We start from the raw sequence: 22480 nt of genomic DNA, 5'->3' as shown, positions 1-22480 counted from the left end.
CCAGCGATAGACTTGAGAATTTTGTTGCGGCTATGTATCTTATATGCAAATGCGGCTGCATGTTCATGGAAGAGTAGCTCGCTGTTGAACGTCACGTCCAAATTTTTGGGTGTCTGATATTCGATCAACATAGATGTCCAATAGTACTGATATTTGCTTCATTCTCATCGTAATTAAGCCCGCTTATAATGTCAACTGGAAAGACAAGGAGATAATAGTTGATTTTAAAGCATAGCTCATTTACTTAGCAGGTAACTGAATCCACTCCTCCCAACTTGGCTGAAAGTCTAAACATATGTACATCCAAGTCATTGCCCTTTACATGACATCATGAGAAGGGGTGACCATGCTACAGATTGGCTCGTGCGTTTAATAAAAGAAAAAAATCAAGGAAGCGGCAAACTTTTTTTTGAGGGATTTCAATTTGAGCCAAATTTTGGTTACACACACACATATACGCAAATACACACACCACCATCCCATTCACATTCTTTCCGTAACTTAATCCGAAAGAGCTCAAGGGGATGAGCGGCTGGTCTCTTAATAGATTGGATATGTATATGTGACATTGAGTTGGTTGATTAGTGGTTGTTGTTGTTGTTGCTATAAATTGGTGGTGTAGTGTGCATAATGATTGATACGAGCAAGAAAAAAATGTTTTCCAGTTCAAAGTGATGAGCTGCTTAAATGGATTTGGCTTGCTGTTGGATCGTAGTTGTTGTTATTGCTATCGCTCATGCATACAAAGTACACAGAAATGCGACAATTTAAGAGCGTTTCAGAATTTTTTTTCAACAGTTTTTCTTCGAAATTCACTCATTCAACTTTAAATGTGCAGTTTGTTGCTGTCAACGCGCTGCTACTGCGCTGCATCGAACTGTATGACTGCACAGTCGCGACGTTCAGTGGCGTTATTGTGTATCTTGTAGATACTTTTTATTTTAAATTTATTATTTTTGTTGTTGCTTTACAGTTTCCTGGATTTGCTGTTGTTATTTGGTGGCTTGTCACTTGCCTTTGTATGCACTTGGTAGGTACAGTGTATGATAAATGTGTGTGCACGCCTGAGTTCGCACTGGATAAAATGTGTATCTGAAGGTAAATATGCTCACGTGAACACATATTTACCTGTATGTAAGTATCTATGTATGTGATCATGTATGTAGCCTATGAAGATAAATGTTATAGTGCTTGTAAAATTGTCCAATGTTGAGCTCGTGAGTTAATCATTTAGTCAGTAACGCAGTCAGCAAACTGGAAAAGAACACCAACAACAACCACATCTAAATTTATGAATACAGTCAAAGTCCAGCAGTAGCAAGCAGTAAGATATCCAGCCAGTCTACCAGCAAACGTGCCGTCAAAATACTACAAATCCACAAGAAAACATGCGCGAATTTGAGCCTTTGCACGTGTAGGTTTAGTAGACACTACACACAGGGCTTAGCAGTAGGACCAACATAGATCTTTCCAGGTGAGGTATTCTTCTAAGAGCTTGCCAGTTTTTCCATCTAAGCGATTAAAAGAACTAAATGGAAACAACACGGCAGGTTAAGTCGTCCTGCGGAGGGGTGACATAAGCTCAAGGCCATAACGTCACTAGGCGTATGACCAAATGGACATAAGGTCAATTGAAGTTATGATGATAAAGAATGGTCGGAAGGTACCAAATATGAAATATGGGTTGGCGGACCAGAAAGAAAACCATTTTGGCATATATGGCTCGATTCATCATTTCAAAGCTACTGTGATTTAAAAAAGGTTTTCGGTCGTAACATATTTTCTTACTTGGATTCCAGATTTTACAGCTATAGAGGTTTGAATCAATATTATGTTTTCGTGTCCAAACTCGGTATTCTTTCCGATCTCCGATACTGCTGAGTTTTGGAGATTTCGGTTTTGGTCTCCTTATTTGTACCAGTTTGGGTTCCGGTTCCCATTTCGGGCCGGTTTACGTTTAGGATACGGGTTCTTCGGTTCCTTTTTCTTACTTTCCTTTCCCTTCCTTCCCTCATATATCCTGTTCCTTTCCTTCCCATCCTTTCTTTTCTTTCCCTCTTCTTCTTTTTTTGCTTCCTTTCCTCTTCTCCTCTTTCCTTTTACTTGCTTTTCTTTTTTTTGTTTTCTTTTGTTTTGTTTTCCGTTCTTTTATTTTATTTTCTTTTCTTTTGCTTTCTTTTCTCTTCTTTTCTTTTTTTTTCATTTCTTTTGTTTTCTTTTCTTTTCTTTTCTTTTCTCTTCTTTTCTTTTCTTTTCTTCTTTTTTCTTTTCTTATCTTTTCTTTTCTTTTCTTTTCTTTTCTTTTCTTTTCTTTGCTCTCCTTTCATTTCTTCCACTTTCCTTTCGGCCATATCAAGGACGGTAACAGTAAGCATCGTTATCATCAACAACATTATTGTACGTACTAAAAGCCTACAGAAAATTTGTATCATGGCGATTTCTTATTCCAAATTCCCAGCTGGACCGTTTTCTTCCTCATATTCCCGATCAATTATTGTAGAAAAACGGATTAAAACCTGGTCCAACGGAAATTTCTTTAAAATAAGAGAACTATTTCAACTAAACATTCATCCTGGGGAGCCTTTTTGTTTTCATACAAATATGTTTATAGTCTTTTTACCAAAATGGTTATATGGTCAAACGGAAATTCCTATGTGACCAATAAGTCAAATTTAAAACGGTCTTTAAGTTCACTTAAAGTGGTATCAATGCAAATTGACCTAGTGACCATTTGAAGTGGTTTTAAAGACAACTGGGCTTATGAACGTTTGAAGTGGTCTTATTACCAAGTGATCTTATGGCCATTGACCTTATGTCACCCACCGTGCTCTCCAATTCTGATCCCTATCTATACTATTTGGTGAAAAGTAAAACCTGGGTGAAGGGAGTTACTGTTCTCTTCTAGCGCTTTCTAATTGACAATTGGCTATTCTGAATAAAAAAGCATGATTTTTCATTGGATGCTTCCTAATTTACAGTTAACTGTTCTCACATCGGATTAAAGGTTTCGCATTTGCAATGTTCTCGTTGTCGTATGACGTTTTCATATTTAATTTACAACTGACTACAGCAGTTTCTTGATATTACGAACATTCCATTCCACGAAATTGCTATTTTACGAACATTAAAAATTTTTACATGGATTATTTTATAGTCAAAACGGCTTTATATAGCTACTTGGGCGACCAGGGTCGCAGCCATTTCACCTACTTTTTCATTTCACCTAGTTTTTTGTTTTGTATCATAAAAATTTTTTAATTGAAGAGCCAAGAATTAAGCATACAGACGCTATTGAAAGTTTTGGCACGTGAATTGGGTGGGCCAAGCAAAACAATGTTGAGGCCTCAAATTTGGTTGTTTTGACGGAGCTTGAAAAAGCTTTACTGCAGCTTTTTGAAGCTCCGTCAAAACAACCAACCTCAATATTACTGTTAAACAAACAATCCAATTCCATTCCATTTCGACCAATTTTGAACCCGACCCATTTAGAATTGGCTGAATGTTTTTCTTCTTTTTCTAGCTTACGAAAGACGTTTTTCAGAATTTTTTCAAATTTTTTCATCCAACCCAAAAAAAGTTATGAATTTTTAAAAAAACACCGTTTTTGTTTTCAAAATGCTATAACTTTTTCAAAAATTGACCGTTTGGGATCTTTTTTTTAAATTTGTTTTTAAATGTACTTTTCGGAAAAAATCCAAAAAATTTTTTTTGTTTTTAATTTTTCAGTTTTTCGAGATTTTTCGAATTTTGCCATTTTTTTTTTTCAATTCTGCAATCATCCCCACTAATCCCGGAGTGTGCCGATTTTTTTTTTATATTTTTTTTATTTAATTGAAATTTTTTGTTTTATCAATTTAGTTATATGACAAAAAATATAAGAAAATGATTTTTAAGTATTCTTTTCTTTATATATTATGGTAATCTATGATTCAAATAACCAGGATTAATGACTGACACAGTAAACATGTAAGTTTTCTAAAAATAATGTAACAAATTATGAGTTTATTTTCTGGCGTTTAAATATTTTACAAATTCTTTGTTCTTATGAATTTGAAAAGTTTTTAACATAAAACAACCATTTTTGTCAGGAATTATGCAATGTAATTGTTGAGTTCCTGTAATCGATTTTGTTTTCAAAAATCTTTCATTGAAATCTTTTACTGCTGTATTATAATCATCTTCTGGGGAAAACTTGACTGTAATGTTTGGCAAGTTGTCCGGATCAGAAGTCCATTTAAAAAGTCCTTCAGGTGTCGTTATTTGATTATCAACCGCGAGTTGGAGACTTGCTCTTGCTGCATATCGTTTGGTAATGCCACCAATACCATCACACGTACCTTTGCCATGAGCAGTCGCAAAAAAGTGCCATTCGGCAGGAATGTCAAAATCATCTTCATGATAATATAAATTTACAAAGTTTTTGAAGTTTTTAAATTGTTGAGGAGCTCCATCAGAAAATTAATAAATCTTGTCACAACGTTCAGGAAAACTCTTCACATAATCAGTAATTATTTTAATAAAAACATGAACAGCAATGACATCATGATTATTACAATCTGAAATAATTGCTAAGCTTTTGTGTTCAAGTTTGCCATTTACTTTATAATAAATTACTACCGGAAAAATTGTTGCCTGGTTGTTGTTCCAGTGAACACCAGATGCCGCATTTTGCACTACGAATGCGTAATTTTCTGCAAAATCACAAATAATAATAAATTCATTTGGTTTTAATGTTTCTTTCAACGTTTTTAAAAATTTAGCTTGTTCTTTGGCGATGAATGAGTGAGGTAGAAAAGTTTTTAATTCACCACAAAAATCTTCAACAAATTCTTCTTTAGGCTTAATAAAATTTTCTAAACTGCTTCTCGGCTTTGATATCCAATACTTATAGGTAATATTCTCAATTTCGTGGTTCTCAAAACATGTCAGTAAAATATTAATCAATTCATCTACCCCTGGACAGTTATTACATCTACCCAAAATAACATTGAAACGATGGAGTTTCACATATAACCATGCTCAAGCAATCGCTACAGTGTTGAACGGGCTTTTCTGCATTTCTCGTTAAAGAATTAATATTTGCACCTGAAATGATTAAGTTAAATGAAAATTTACGCATTTATAATTATTAATAAATTTGATATTTACCAGGCATCATCAATTTAACGTTTTGATGGATCGTACATACACAGATGGTGTATGTTCCACTTGCCCCTGCTAACACACAATGTTTAGGTCGCAAAGAAGCAAATTTCGAAAATCCAAATTTCTCTTCAGTGTTTACTTCCCGAAAACTTTGGTATAATTCTTTTAAGTTACACAGGACAAGTCTTTTTTGGACATGCACTCGATTACCATCGTCACTTCGAACTGAAACAAAGTCTTTCATACCTGGCATCAGAGCACTGTACTCATCATCGTTATAAAATTTTGAACTTTCAATTTTACTTCATCTTCAATTTTCCTCCCTATAAAAAAGATGTAATTGAATTTTCAATTGTATTTCAAATATTAATTTTACGTTATATACATATACCTAATTTCGATTCAGGTGTTGAAATTATACCTTTTTCTTCAGCCAACATTTTCGCTAGCCTTGTCATATGTCTTGATGAATTCATAGTTTCACAAATACGCCTCCATTTTTCTGGTAATAATGTTAATATTTGTATTTTCAAAGACTTTTCCGTTTCTTTATCGTTGAATTTGTCACACAGCATTTTAATTAAAGCACGAAAATTTTCACCATCATCATCGATCGATTCTTCATCAGTAGAAGAGAGTAAATCCTTTTTCAAATACTTAAAAATCATTTTCTTACATTTGTTTGTTATATAAATAAAATTGATAAAAACAAATTTTTATTTTTGAAATTTTTTTTCAATTAAATAAAAAAAAATATAAAAAAAAATCGGCCCACTCCGGGATTAGTGAGGGTGATTGCAGAATTGATTGAAGTTTTTTATGAGAAAAAAAAAATGGCGAAATTCGAAAAATCTCGAAAAACTGAAAAATTAAAAAAAAAAAACTTTAACATTTTTTTTTATTTTTTCCGAAAAGTACATTTAAAAACAAATTAAAAAAAAAAAAAGATCCCAAACGGTCAATTTTTGAAAAAGTTATAGCATTTTGAAAACAAAAACGGTGTTTTTTTTTTAAATTCCATTTTTTGAGTTGGATGAAAAAAATTTGAAAAATTCTGAAAGACGCCTTTCGTAAGCTAAAAAAAGAAGAAAAACTTTCAGCCAATTCTAAAGGGGTCGGGTTCAAAATGCGGTGATAACCATTCTAAAATGAATTTTTTCTTTTTATTCTTTTTCTTTGCATTTGTTATTTGAGTAAAACAAGTTTTAAAAAACACGTGTACTTTCTCTGGTTATTTTAGCTCTTTTAATCAAGAATATATGAAAAATGTTATGGTACTCGATTTTACAAAAAAATCGATTTTACGAACAAACCCTGCAACGATGGTGTTCGTAAAATCAAGAAACTGCTGTATTTTCAAATAAAATTGAAGCTTGAGAATAATCGACGCTCTCTCAATAGAAATTCAGTATTCTTTTATCTAATTGACGCTTTCGCGTTTCCAAATGACTATACTTAACTACAATTGCCGCTTTTGAAATTTTATTTGACACTTCTCATTTGACGGTTTCCCGTTTATAATCTACCTTTATCATTTATAACTGATTATTCTCTATATTCACATATATTTTCATTTCTATAAGACGCTTACGCATTTACAATATACTATTCTCATTTACAACTGACTATGCTCAACTGCAACTGACGTTTTTGAAATTTCATTTCACACTTTCTGATTTTCGAATGACTGTTTCCCTATCGAAGTGCTCCTTTCGCATTTACATTTGACTTTCTCTCATTTATAACTGGAAATGTTGTAATAGAGTTTATAGACTTTCGTCTCAAATCGAGCAGCCTAATGTTCATGTGCAAGTTTATTATATTTCATCATTATTGTAGCTTTTTGTTCAGATATATATATGTGTATATCTTTATCTATATAAATACCTTTAATATTTCATGAGAATGGTCGAGTTGGTGGTTGATTTGTTGCTGTGTTTAAATAATTGTTGTTATTGCTTGTTTTGTTGTTGCTTTACATATAAATATTTTATTTCTGGCTTTTTATTGTTGCATTTTAGTAGAGTTGTCGGTCTTCTTGTTATTTGGGCCTTTTATTTGCTTTTATTGTTATGCTGACGTATGTACATACATATGTGTTGATGTTTTTGGTATTTGAGTGTTTTTGTTGTAGCTGCTGCGGCTATCTAAAAGATACACGTTTGCACATATTCGTCATACCTACGCGATTTTAATATCATATTTAGCTTCTGCCATAAGCGCCGACACTTTGAGTTCAATTTTTACATAAATTTTTTTATATGGCTAATATTTGTTGCATATCCAACAATTTCTATCTGAATCTTCTAAAACTCACCCAGTTCTGATTGCAGTGGTATGTGTACACATATATACATATATGTGTGTGTGTTTGTTTTATTGTAACTTCGCTGTCGACGTCGCCATTTGCAACATAGCGCCACCGTACGAATCCAACGCCAGCAACTGCTCCATCCGCTACAATCAACAATTTTACTAACTGTAGTTGACAAAGTTCATGGGCTGGATTTGATGGCGTTATGGCGACATTGTACATTCGTATTGTACTCTACATTGTGCAATTGTTGATATGTATGGACGTATGTGATTGCAAAATTTATAGTATTCATACATACATACATGTGTTATACGTATCCAAGTAGTTATATTCATATATTTGCACACATTGTAGGTACAGTAATCGATAAACTTAATGAGCTCACTCGCATTCATCGTCGCACAAAAAATATTTCAGCCATAACTCACTCCCCCTGCACCCCTTCAAACGTTAGAGTACGCTGTGCGCAATAGTTATTGCATGTGAATGTAAAACGAAATTAATTTCTATATCTGAACGAAAATACCTAACAATATTAAGATACAAGAACAGGCATACAAACAAATACATATGTGTGACATGCCAGCAATAAATCTTGTAAGCAATTATAATCAGTAAGAAATACGGCGGCAGCGCTACTACCGTCAATGACCGATAAGCCTTATATACATATACAAGCAGACCCGGCAGACGTTGTTCTGCCCTAAATTTGGTCTATCTGCATACATTTTAATAAGCTTTTTCCGTCTAATTCTGCCCTGCCCCCCTCTTCACTTTTTCCTCATCCTTTTATTCACTCCTCCCTACGTCTTTTTCGCTTAATATAACTCCATCTTCGTCTCATTCTATCTCTTTCTCAGTTTCCTTCTCTCTTTTCTCTTCTCTCAAGTTCTCCTCATTCTTCTTCATCCCTTATTGCCTGTCCCAGGGGGTGGTATGTATTTTGTTCCAGTCCCAATCCCACTCCGAGTCTCAGTCCCAGTCCTAGTCCTAATCCCAGTCCCAGTCCGACTCTGGTCGACTTCCCGAAAAAAAGGATCGTAAATACTAATATAGGCAAATTTATATACCACATTTCAGGCAAATCGAATAGGACGTATGTAAATAGGTATGTGTGTATTATTAATTCATGTCTTTATTTCGGCTTCGCATGCATATTTATCAGTTTTGCCAGGTTGATTCGACTAAATCGAATATCAAAATGAAAACTATGTACTTTAAAGTTCTCATCAACAGCTTTAATTTGATATCCATATTACCCACACATTCTAGGGGTATCCGGGTCTACCTTTTGGCCTAAATCTGGAGACCCTAGTCACCCAGCGGTATAAAGCTTACTCTGTAATAAAGCACACATCAACAGTTTTAATTTGATATCCATATTGCCCACACATTCTAGGGGTATCCGCGTCCACGTTTTGGCCTATATCGCGAGACCCTAGTCACCCAGCGGTATAAAACTTACTCTTAAAAATGTTACTCTTACTAATGTTACGCTAATCCACGTTTTGGCATACATATATTCGAAACCCTAGTCACCCAGTGGTATGAAAATTTCCCTCTACTAAAGCACTCATCAACAGCCTTCATTTGTTATCCATATTCTATAAACACATTCTTGGGGTACCCGGGTCCACGTTTTGGCCTATATCTCGAGACCTTGTACGTCGATCGCAACCAAACTTATATAATAACCACCGCGAGACGTATTCGCAACTTATGTGAAAGTTTGAACAAAATCGACCAACGCATCTCTTCAAACACCGGCGACCAACTAACACACATTTTAGCCTTTCTCTTTATATATATATATATTGTGCAATATTATTTAGTTTAATGCTGTCGTAGAAAAACGTATATAAGAAATCTGTATTTATGCGTTTTTCTCTCTTTTCCTTATTTTATCATTAGGCATCTCTCTCTTCCTCTCGCTCTAAGTTGCCCTCTCTCTGCCTCTCCCTAATCTTCTCTTTCCTCTACGTCTGCCTTTCTACCTGCAGCTTGGCCAGATTTTTTCGAAAAGTTCCTTCCCTCGTCAACTTCCCAAAATATAAAAGGTTAATCGAATAATATTTTTTTGAATTGGTCTGCCTTTGATGCATTTTCTGATAAGAAATATGTCCTTAACATAAATTGCATTTAACGATTAATCAGAAAAGGCGATTCGGTTTATCACGATTAACAACCGATAGCCAAGAACAAAAAATGGCTTTATCAGTGAGATATGTTTATTTTTGAAATTCTTCAGTCTTTCGAAGTGATTAATTTTTAATTTCAAATGTTTTCTCACTATCACTGAGATCGTTTAGTGTGATTTATTGCCTAAGGTTCTTTTAAAACTGTTATTTTGCGACCGAAATAGAGGTTCGAAGGTGATGAATATCTCGTCTGCTATGTTAGAATTAGCATAATGTAAATTTATCATTATGTTGTTATTAGGGTCTGCAAATAATTGTTATTTCTTAAAATTGAAACCCAAAAAAAACCTAATTCTACGTCCCGATAGTATATTTTTGGGATCGTGCAGGGACCATTTCCAAACCATTGATCACTTCGAGACTTTTTTTAGTCATGTTGGGATCAATTCGGGATTCTCTTGTATTTTTATGGTTGTTTTAAGTACTTTTTCGAGATCATTTTGAGAAGGTGTTAGGGAATTTTTCGTGATTAGGTCGGGGCTATTGTGATATCTTCATGGGAATATCTTGGGAACATTTTTTGTGACTATTTTGGAATTATTTAGCAGGGTTCAGAAAAATTCATTATTGAATACGAAATGCAGGCATATAGTTGCTATGCAAACGGCTCGCTATCGATAAGAACTTTTATCAAAGAGTTATCTCATTATTGGTTTGTTATCGAAAAAATATCGATTTTTATCGAAAAAACGAAGATTTGTTTTAGAAAATGTATCGATTTGTTATCGTAAGCGTATCTACATATTTTCTATCCAAAAGATATCGATTTCCTATCAAAAAATAACTATTTGTTATCGAAAAAATATCGATTTGTTTCGAAAAAATATCGCTTTGTAAAAAATAAAAATTTCATTCCCATTTTCTGATTCGAAATATGTATTAGCATAGTTAGAGAGGTAGCTATGCTCCATATTTCACGTGAAACGCGCTAGAATAATATAAAAAAAAAATCACTAGCTCCAAAAATAATCTAGGGAATAAGGTACCTATTTTTTGGTGGGTTCATATAGAAATTTGCATATTCGCATTCAAATATTCATGCAGCCTTATTCACAGCATTTGTATTTAGTTAGTACGTGTCGGCACAGTTTTGCATGCTTTCCCACATTCGCTTTAAAATATGTAGATATGTACATATGTATGTATGTGCGGGTCCTAAAATCGTGATATATCAAATCTCTTATAGAATTTCACTGCAAGATCCGGAAAGTTGAAGAAGTTCTTAAAATAAAGTTATACTTATAAGCTATCACTATGTAATCTTAGTTTGATACGAATTCTCTCTTTACTTTCCTAGTCCCCTTCTTCCTCTCTCACTCTCCCCGCCTTTTTCTAGCTCCGTATCTCCTTTCCGTATCCTTCTTATACTTCTTCTTACCTTTACCTTCTTATATCTACTATTTATTTTTTATTTCTATTTCTATTCACCTTTCTACTACTTTTCCTTCTCTTCCTCTCTCTTTTTCCTTTATCTCCTTTTTCTTATACTACTCCTTCTCGTTCCGCCTCCCCTATTTCTGCTCCTTTTTCTTTTTCCTTTTCGTCTACTTCCCCTTCAATTCCTCGTTCTCCTTCTCATTTTTCTTTTTATTTTTCTTCCCCCTATCTCTATCCCTATCCCCATCCCTCTTGCTCCTCCACCCCACTACCACTACCACTACATTTCCTATACCCCTCCCGTACTGCTACCCCTACCATACGCATAATATATAGCATGCTATCAAAGCTATTCCATGCAGACCACAAAAAACGTGAAGCTTTGCATCATCACTCAAAGTACCTTCCTATTTTTTATACTCAGTTGAGCAGAGCTCACAGAGTATATTAACTTTGATTGGATAACGGTTGGTTGTACAGGTATAAAGGAATCGAGATAGATATAGACTTCCATTTATCAAAATCATCAGTATCGAAAAAAATTTGATTGAGCCATGTCCGTCGGTCCGTCCGTCCGTCCGTCCATCCGTCCGTCCGTCTGTTAACACGATTACTTGAGTAGAATTTGAGGTATCTTGATGAAATTTGGTATGTAGGTTCCCGGACACTCATCTCAGATCACTATTTAAAATGAACAATATCGGACTATAACCACGCCCACTTTTTCGATATCGAAAATTTCGAAAAGCCGAAAAAGTGCGATAATTAATTACCAAAGACGGATAAAGCGATGAAACTTGGTTGGTGAGTTGAACTTATGACGAAGAAGCGTGGCACCGCCCACTTTTAAAAGAAGGTAATTTAAAAGTTTTGCAAGCTCTAATTGGCAGTCGTTGAAGATATCATAATGCAATTTGGCAGGAACGTTACCACTATTACTATATGTATGCTTAATAAAAATTAGAAAAATCGGAGAACGACCACGCCCACTTTAAAAAAAAATTTTTTTTTAAGTCAAATTTTAACAAAAAATTTAATATCTTTACAGTATATAAGTAAATTATGTGAACATTCAACTCCAGTAATGATGTGGTGCAACAAAATGCAAAAATAAAAGAAAATTTCAAAATGGGCGTGGCTCCGCCCTTTTTCATTTAATTTGTCTAGAATACTTTTAATGCCACAAGTCGAACAAAAGTTTACCAATCCTTGTGAAATTTGGTAGGGGCTTAGATTCTAGGACGATAACTGTCTTCTGTGAAAAAGGGCGAAATCGGTTGAAGCCACGCCCAGTTTTCATACACAATCGACCGTCTGTCCTTTCGCTCGGCCGTTAACACGATAAATTGAGCAAAAATCGATACATCTTTACTAAACTAAGTTCACGTACTTGTCTGAACTCACTTTGTATTGGTATAAAAAATGGCCGAAATACGACTATGACCACGCCCACTTTTTCGATATCGAAAATTACGAAAAATGAAAAAAAAATGCCATAATTCTATTCCAAAACGAAAAAATAGAAGAAATTGGATTGGTTTATTAACGCAAAATATAACTTCAGAAAAAACTTTGTAAAATGGGTGTGACACCTACCATATTAAGTAGAAGAAAATGAAAAAGTTCTGCAGGGGAAATCAAAAGCCCTTGGAATCTTGGCAGGAATACTGTTCGTGGTATTACATATATAAATAAATTATCGGTACCCGACAGATGATGTTCTGGGTCACCCTGGTCCACATTTTGGCCGATATCTCGAAAACGCCTTCACATATATAACTACCACCACTCCCTTTTAAAACCCTCATTAATAACTTTAATTTGATACCCATATCGTACAAACACATTATAGAGTCACCCCTGGCCACCTTTATGGCGATATCGAAAAGGCGTCCGCCTATAGAACTAAGGCCCACTCCCTTTTAAAATACTCATTATCACCATTCGTTTGATACCCATTAGAGATATACGCTTTAGGTCGTTTTTCGCACGCCGCCGGTTGTCAAAAATATCGGTGCGTCGGCGCGGCGTCCGGCGCGTTACTATATTTTCTACTAATTTAAGACTGTTTAGGCCATTTATTGTTCATGTCGAAAATTGGTCGGGTATGGTCGAAAGTGGTATCAACGGATGCGCATCGCTGCCAGTTATAAGAAACTAATTGCGAAATTTAACTCTTTCTAAATTTTCAAAAGTTATTTAAAAAAAATAGACACTTTCAATGCTAGCTTAACACGGACTTATTTAAACAAAACACTAAAAGAAGAGTTAGATCATAAATTTAAACATTTTTTTCAAAAAATTAATAATGAACAATCAATTCAAATAAAATTACCCAAGGCGAACATGTTTTCAAATTATCCTCAAGTTGTTAAAAAACCAAATTACACTAAAAGGCGCCGATTTTTTTTAAATTTTACATTGCGATTGGGTGAAAGAATAAGCGAAATCAGTGATGCTAAATCCTTTACTAGGTTCTAGGGGCATAAACACTCCTTTGAAATGATTCTTACCTTATACTTAAGTTGGGGATATATGTACGTATGAGAAGGTTTTGAAAAATCACTTGGACTTACATTCAAAAATCTGCTGTTTATTTGCGAAACTACACAATAGCGTCTGAAATGTTAATTTTAATTTTCACACTTCATCCTTCAACACCCAAGTCTCCCGGTTTGACATAAAGCTGGCGGCATTATTCAAAACTATTTCCTTGGAGTGAATCACATTGATTATAGCCTATCAACCAAGTTTAAATATCACTTACACGTTACGGCTCCTTTTACAAATGTGAATAGGTAGGCACATATATGTATTTACCAGGTGAGGCTTCCTTCGCAAGAACACTCAAAGTGGTGAAGCAAAAGCTTTCGCAAGACAGTCGAAATAATGACCGTGTGTGCTACTACACTAGCGTAATGGACAGTCGAACTAGTCTGAAAACTAAAGCTTCGCGGTCATCCATAATGAGCTCTTAGATCATAAGGCCGGAAAACAGCAGTTAACATCTTTCAACTTAAAATCGGTCGACTTTCATTCTAAAATATCGTTTTGATTTAACGAAGACTATTGAAATCAATGATGTGAACATAAACGTCTGCAAACTTTGGTCTACATTTTAAAAAATGTTATCCAGGGTCCTTGTAAAATTTTAGTTATGTAGATGCGCCGAGGATTATACGATTTTCACCCATTACGGAATGACGGCATCCTTGGCCGAATAGTCACTCCCTAACGCTTCAAGGTGTTTCTCTGATGTAGCTGGGCAGCATAGCGCGACAAAAAAATCCGTTGGAAATTCTTCGGAGCTACACCTAGAGCTTCTAGGAAAGTGACGTCGACGAAGTTATGAGTTCGAAGTCGCAGTCCTATAGCTTCTGTGCTTGCATATGGTGTGAGAGTCAGGAGGCGTGGTAGCGACTGGTGTTCGGGATTGCTACTGTTCGCACATCGGGAATTGTAGCTCTTAAAAACAGCCAAAAAAACTGGAGGCGCCCGGTGCCACGAGAGTCATGAGTATTAATAGACCATGAATAGCAACCGTAAGTCGCCTTTGTGCGTGACCGCCAAGAAGCCACAAATGATTCAGAGAAATTGTGTTCGCGACGATTATTAGGAGTTAACACTAGGTGAAACTACGCTTTGTACGAGATATACAGACAAAAGTGTGACTATTTTATGTATATCTATTTCTTTTATGAAGACGCAGCAGTACCAATTCCAAAGACCGGGGTTAGGTTCGAAGCCTCTCTGGAGTAAGTGAACGAGGGACAATCCCTCCGCAAGGAGCTGCGCCTGAACATTTTTGAACGATCTGCGAGATCTTGAGGCAAAAACTACGGATCTTTCGAAATGGCCAACGCGTTGATTTCCTTAAATACATACAAACAAAACCTTTCGTAAATATTATTTTTTTAAATAGAAAAATCAAGCTTTTTAAAGTAAGAACACCGGCGTACGCCCGCGCGCCGCCAATGCCGCCGCCGCCGCCGATAAAGTGATCGGCGTAAACTTCTAATACCCATATCGTACAAACAAATTCTAGGTCACCTCTGGTCTACCTTTATGGCGCTATCTCGAAAAGACGTTCACCTACAGAACTAAGGCCCACGCCCTTTTAAAATACTCATTAACACCTTTCATTTGATACCCATATCGTACAAACGAATTCTAGAGTGACCCCTGGTCAACCTTTATGGCGATATTTCGAAAAGGCGTACACCCATAGAACTAAGGTCCACCCCTTTTAAAATACTCATTAACACCTTTCGTTTGATACCCATATCGTACAAACAAATTCTAGAGTCACCCCTGGTCTACCTTTATGGCGATATCTCGAAAAGGCGTCCACCCATAGAACTAAGGCCCACCCCCTTTTAAAATACTCATTAACACCTTTCATTTGATACCCATATTGTACAAACAAATTCTAGAGTCACCCCTGGTCCACCTTTATGGCGATATCCTTAAATGGCGTCCACCTATAGAACTATGGCCCACTCCCTCTTAAAATACTCTTTAATACCTTCCATTTGATACACATGTCATACAAACACATTCCAGGGTTACCCTAGGTTCATTTTCCTACAAAGTGATTTTCCCTTATTTTGGCTCCAAAGCTCTCAGCTGAGTATGTAATATTCGGTTACACCCGAACTTAGCCTTCCTTACTTGTTAAACTTGTTTATCAGCTCTAAATTATTTGCATTAGAGTACAATTAGCATATACATAAGTATAAATAACCAAATAATCATTAAAAAAATATTCATACCAAGCGTAGAAAATTCAATAACAAATAAACTATTTATTTTTTCCTCTGCCTCCACCACCCACCCATTAAATAAAAGCCATTCAAACGCTAAACACCATAGGCATATAGAATATTTTATTCTTAAAAGAAAAAAAACTTTAAACGTTTACGGATTTCCATTTTGCCCATTTCATCCCAATCCGTTCCGTCAATACAAAAGCGACTGGACAAAAGCAAGCCATTAACGTGTGCCTGGAAGGGTGGCATAAAGTTCAACGTAGGAGGCAGGTGCCGGTAATGACGCTAGTGACTCGCAATCTTCACATACTCCTTGGGACCACCCTCCTGTGCATGAATATACGTACATATGCATAAACAAACATACCTTGGCTTGTTGCCTGGGTTCTTCCAATTCCAATTCCACTTAGTGTGTAATGCATTTGGAATTGAATGCAACGATGAAAAAAAGAATTGAAACGAAAACGAATATTGTATAAATATTTAACTGTACTCACGTATGAGTGCCATCGTATCTTCGTAGGTACGGTCATTGAGAACTGTACCGAGAGCCAGACTAAGTGCATTGAGCGGTAGAGCAGAACAAACAAAGTGTACTGGTAGGTGTTAGCGGGTGTCGTTGGCGGTGAGCCAAGAGGGTGTGTATGTAAAGAATTGTGTTAGCAATCAGATTTATTGACGCAGCCAAGTAATATGGAATACTAAGAAAAATGTAAGAAGCAAAAAAAGATTTTAAAATAATAATAAAAATATAAAAGTGCAAAGAAGCAACAGCAAGAATTCTGCAAATAAACGGATAAAGCGTCGACAATTGCAAGTGCTCATATACAAGATGACGCGAAAGGTATTATTCGAGGAAATTCTAATGAATTGTAACAAACATACACAATATACATACATATATGCAATTAATTTTTACAGGCGGAAGTTGGAAAGTTTATTGTGTTTCAATAATAAATACTAGTATCGCCTGTGGTCGAAATTCGACCAACGTGTATTTTTTTCAACTCAGTCTATGCATCAAGTGTTGGAAATATAGCAGACTGGTCTAACCTACTTAACTTTTTCTGTAAAATTTTGAATTTTATCTAAGACTTTGTACTTTTTGATTGTATTTTCTTAAATTTTCTACAAACTTGTCACATGTAATTATAACGTTTAGGTATGGAGCTCCTTAAACAAAAATATAAAAATTATGTAAAATCAAATGAAATTGACATAGAATTATGGTGAAATTACTTAAAATTAAGTGAAGTGAACAAACAGTTCCATATAAAAACGCAATAAGTGCACTTAAACTTTTTTCCGGGTTTTAATGTGATCATTGTGGAAATATGAAGATTCTAATCTTCGGATAGAGCACTTACATAATTTGTCCAAAGATGGCGCGCTTTTGTGCAAGAAAGTAAATATCGATATTTGGAGAGATTGTTGGATTTACAAAAAACTTTCTATTAATTATAAACAAATAGAGTAATATTTATTAACAAAAATAGACCTATACACTGCGGCTGATCTATACGAATCGATTCATATCACTTTTATATGATTTTACGTATGCTAACTATGCGAAACCGCCTGTCAATTGTTTGTATGGAAAAATTGTTAGCGTATTAATATATAGATAGTGCCTAATATACTGCCTACACAATACGGCCGCTATGATGCCGGTTGCCGTTTTGCCCTAAAATCAAAAACGTTTTTGGGACGTTTTTTTCATTTAATATACAACGTGAAATTTTCCGATTCAGTCAAGTTGCATTTAAATAATAATAACCTAAGTTGAAATAAAAGAATATACAATAAAATAAAATAAGAAATAAAATAAATTAGCATAAAAAACAATATAAAAAATATAATGTTATATTTTTGTAACTTTTTTTTTTTTTGTTCAGTATAAGACGTACTTTATTTAAAATGAGGATTAAATCTGCAAATGCAAAAACATTTTGGGGCAAATTTGCCATTAATTGTTATAAATAAATTAGTTCGTTTCAACAAAAATTAACTCATTATTTGCGATTTCATGTTTTTTGTAAACAACTAAAATAAAAAACAAAGAATCTGTTAAATGAAGACTTCTGTATTTACGTGTAAGTGAAATTTGCCGCAAAAAATGGGCAGGTCAGAAATTAATTCTATTTAAGATTTTTTGGTACGCTACAAATTATTTTGGAACAATTATTTAGGATTTTGGTAGAGGCTATTATAGGTAAGTTGCAACAAAGGGAAACCATGTTTTAATCTTTCACGCTTATGTAGGTTTGTGGCTTAGAGCACTTACATAATTTGTCCAAAGATGGCGCGCTTTTGTGCAAGAAAGTAAATATCCATATTTGGAGAGATTGTTGGATTTACAAAAAACTTTTTCTTGTGTCTTAGAGCACTTACATAATTTGTCCAAAGATGGCGCGCTTTTGTGAAAGAAAGTAATTATCCAAATTTGGAGAGATTGTTGGATTTACAAAAAACTTTTTCTATTAATTATAGACAAATAGAGTAGTATTTGTTAACAAAAATAGGCCTTTGCACTGCGGCTGATCTATACGAATCGATTAATATCACTTTTATATGATTTTACGTATGCTAACTATGCTAAACCGCCTGTCAATTGTTTGTATGGAAATTTTGTTAGCGTATTAATATATAGATGCTAGCACTAAAAGAGGAAAATTTTCAATTTTGTAACTAATAGCTATACATATTTTTTTTATTTAGCTATACATATTAGCAACATTCCTACGGTGCAGACCCGTTGAAACGGCTAGGTTCCTTGGACGCCCGTTTAAGGATTTCGATCATAATTCGTAAGTGACCTCGCCTATTGGATGGGCCGAGCACTGTTAATACAAAAACTTTTAAATCGTTGACTGTTCTATTTTTACGATGCCTCTCTTTCTTCAATACCAATTTCCTTGCCTGGAACTGTAAATGCGAAATATCTTTTGGTAAAGAGTTAATCAAGGTGAGGTGACCTAAAACCCGACAGGGATAAGAAATCGTTCTAGCGGTAGTCGGGCTTATACTGAATGAAATCTAGCAGATTCATATCGGGCAACGGAAGAAACTTCTCCCTTAGGATAGAAAATAGAAACTTCGAATGACTTTGCCTATTTAGAAATCAGTGCTAGCACTGAAAATAATGTCAACCTAAAAATGGAGTTGTGGCTGAAATTCCGGGCGAATAATTTCTTTTCTTATAAGTACAGAAATTGTGTTAAATTATCCGCAGCAAAAAAAAGGGCATTAGGAACGATGGTTCAATGAAACAAACACTAACTACAAGAAAAGCGACAAAAACATGCGGAAAAGCAACGTTAAAAACAGTTTTTCGGACGAATAACAAAAACAAATAATTCGTTCGGAATTTTTATACAATGACAATTTCGGGATGAATAGAGACAACCAAAAATTTACCGGAGAATAACGTTGCACAAATACTACTATGCTATCAGGGGTCGATTGAGAAGCTATTCTACAGAGAAGAGCACTTGTGCCGAACTATCGCATTAAGGGACAGTACTTTTCTATTTCTGTCCAATTTCAGTGCTTTCAACTGGAACTTTATACATTATGATGTCCTACGAAATGTCATAACACCCCTTTGAAGTGTTTAAGAGCGGTTTCTTTACTAGTTCTGTCGTAGCTGGTTCTGAGATAGGCGCTGCCTTTGCTTGATTTAAGTAAATACAAATACATAGCTGAGACTTAAGCCCTTTTGGTACAAGTGTGGCTAACGACTCTCCCGTTTTGCATCCAATTACCACTACTACTGTGATTAAATTTGTAGTGCGAAACTTACGATAGGCGTGACTGTCTCCAATTTTTTCTGCAGGGGAGTCTTGTCCCAATTACCAGAAGAGACATGCCCTTTAAGTCTTTTATCATGTCCGTGCATCAGATGACACCTAAGATGAGATGACCCTTAAATATTTAAAAAAAAATTCTTCGATTAATGTAAAAGGTGATACCGGCTTTACTGCGCTGGATAGGCCAAGATAAGATTATCTGGCTGAAGCGTGGTTCTTTTGAAACCAACCATCAGCATCATCAAACAAAAACAATTGCCTAAACTTATATTATAAATGACAGCAGAGGATAGAGCAAGCCTCCGTGTTGTTGTTGTAGCGATAAGGTTACTCCCCGAAGGCTTTGGGAAGTGTTATCGATATGATGGTCCTTTGCTGGATACAGATCCGGTACGCTCCGGTAACACAGAACCATTAAGGTGCTGGCCCGACCATCTCGGGAACGATTTATATGGCCACATTAAACCTTCAGGCCATCCCTCCCTCCCCACCTCCAAGTTCCATGAGGAGCTTCTGGTCGCCAGAGCCTTGTCTGTTAGTGAAACAGGATTCGCCGCGGATAGGTGAGGTTGACAATTGAGTTTGGAGAAGCTATATATTGCGCTGGCAACCTGAAGGGTTGCGCTACACAGCCCCTTGAATATGGTGTTTCAGTCGCCTCTTACGACAGGCATACCTACCGCGGGTATATTCTGACCCCCTAACCCGCTGGGGTAGCAAGGCTCCGTCGCCTTGGGTGGTTTAAGGCAGGCCCAACGAGAGGGGGGAGGAATGGGGGATTCCCCCCGGGCCTGGGGTTTCTCAGGGAGCCCGCGATTTAGAGGTACTAAGACATTTTTCTTTAATTCAGGAGAGTCTTTAGTTGCTCCATGTGAAAATTTCAAGCCGAATTTCAAAAGCAACGAATATTGATAACGATTTTTTGCCTGGGCCTGAGGAGACAATAAAAACATAAAACCAAAATGTATGTTTACATGAATCGAAATCGTAATGTTTCGTGGTGACACTGATGAAGGTTCATTTTCAAAAAGTCTCCCAGCAATACCACCAACTCTGTATCTAAGTCCAGATTATTTAAACGACTTCGATATCGGTACCGTAAATAATGAGTTTTTGCGATTTGAAGAAGTCAACGAAATAATTCGTCGAGGTCATCAAAATTGTCCTGTTATTTTTCCACGTGATTGTCATGACTAGGCATTTCCTACCTCGTTGTTGAACAGAAGCTTGCCAAATGGAGAGAAATTGGAGCGTGACTGGTTAGTGTGGAGTGCCAGTAGCAATGCTTTTTACTGCCTACCATGTCGTCTATTAAGCACCAATACTTATATGGAAGAAGCTATACGATAAACTGCCATCACAACAAAATACTCAAGATCACATTAAATGTTATATTCAATGGCGATCTTTACAAAATCTAATTCAAAAGGAGGCTACAATTGATACACTTATCAATGACCAGCTAATCACTGAAACTCAAAAGTGGAAAGAAATTTTATATAAAATTTTGGACCCAGCTTTCAAAGGCAAAAGTATATATCTTGGTTAACGAAACGATGGACATTTTTTGGGCATCTAAGATCTCATAAGCCAATATGATCCGACTTATAGATCATTTGGAGAAAGTTAGGATGTCACAACAGCAGCACAAACGTTTACTATCACTATCTTTCCCCAGACATTCAGAACGAGTTTATAGAAATTTGTGCAAAGCACGTGAGGGAAACTATATTAGATCAAGGCAGAAAAGCCAAGTATTTTGCTATTATTGTTGATGCTATGCCTGATGCTAGTCACGTTGACTACGTTCATTTTTCGCTAACTCCATTTCAATTCGAAAGCAACAAATTTTACTATTCAAGAACGGTTGTTGGCTTTCGTGAATTGTAAGAAAAAAACTGGTCAGAAAATCGCTGATCTAATTTGCCATACTTGATTGAAGATTGTCGTGCACAAGGGTACGATAAGGGTGCCAATATGAAAGTAGCTTACAACGGAGCACTACGTCACATTCTCGACAAAAACTCGAATGCTGATTACTCGCCTTGTGCAACCCACAGTCTCAATTTGTGTGGTACTGATGCTGCAGAATGTTGTACGGCTGCAATTACTTTCATCGGAGTTGTACAAAAATGTTTTACTATTTTCAGCAGCACTCCACAACGATGGGACATCCTCAAAAAAAATGTACTGAGCTCTCTTCATAGTCTTTCAGCCAAAAGCCAGTTTGATCGCGCAAGCATACGGCGATGTTACATTCTCAAGTACATCAACAAGTTCGAATGTATCTTGCTGTCCTCAATTTTTTTCAAAATACTGACTACTATTAATGAAAGAAACGTAGTCCTCCAAGCTAGAGACGCCACCATAGTTGTTGAGGTCCAACACCTAGATGCCTTATTAGCTGATTTGATGCAAAACAGTTGCTATTTAATTGAACATATCGCCAAAGTTTCCAGATATTCGAAAGAGAAAACCCAAAAGACGTTCTGAAGATAATTTAAATGAGATGATTATGGATGATTCAGAGTGTGATTTTAAAAACAGTACATTCCTGGTGATCGTTGATTCGGCAATCACTGGCATTACTGAATGATTTGCAGCTATGAGAAATTTGAGTGAGACGTTTTCCTTTTTGTGGCAATTTGCGAACATGGATGAAACTACGATTCGGGCGAGCGCAGCAAAATTTGTCGAAAAATACAAGTCGGACATTTCTCAAAGCTTAGTGCGAAATAACTCACTTGAAACACATTTACGAAGCAAATTTTTATAAATGTCTGTCACCATTGGAATTGCTAAATGCCATCTATATATGATCAAAATCTGTATACGATTTTCCCCAACATTTGTGTTGCTTTACGT

The 22480-nt window shown here is 35.7% G+C and overlaps 1 protein-coding gene and 1 long non-coding RNA gene across 9 annotated transcripts in view; one reads left to right on the top strand and one right to left on the bottom strand.

The window, feature by feature from the left end:
• The window catches only part of tou (toutatis), a 252314-nt gene that overhangs the window by 48432 nt on the left and 181402 nt on the right, over positions 1 to 22480 (top strand). Inside the window, exon 1 of one of the 8 annotated variants that reach the window (XM_067775987.1) lies at positions 16375 to 16405. The exons of 6 other annotated variants lie outside the window; for them this stretch is intronic. The gene's annotated coding sequence lies outside the window, so the exon portion shown is untranslated. Of the gene's footprint in view, positions 1 to 16374; positions 16406 to 16432; positions 16651 to 22480 lie in introns of those variants that run through there. One more of the 8 variants, XM_067775986.1, reaches the window with a different exon arrangement.
• Positions 4114 to 7535, bottom strand: LOC137245394 (uncharacterized). Its single transcript, XR_010951319.1, has 4 exons — positions 7033 to 7535; positions 5567 to 5764; positions 5149 to 5468; positions 4114 to 5085 (listed from the first exon to the last, which is right to left on the bottom strand). It is a non-coding gene; the product is annotated as an uncharacterized lncRNA (long non-coding RNA).

The sequence above is a fragment of the Eurosta solidaginis genome, chromosome 3 (assembly GCF_040869045.1).
Source record: "Eurosta solidaginis isolate ZX-2024a chromosome 3, ASM4086904v1, whole genome shotgun sequence".
Classification (NCBI taxonomy): Eukaryota; Metazoa; Arthropoda; class Insecta; order Diptera; family Tephritidae; genus Eurosta; species Eurosta solidaginis.
This window is presented reverse-complemented; position numbering and strand designations above follow the sequence as displayed.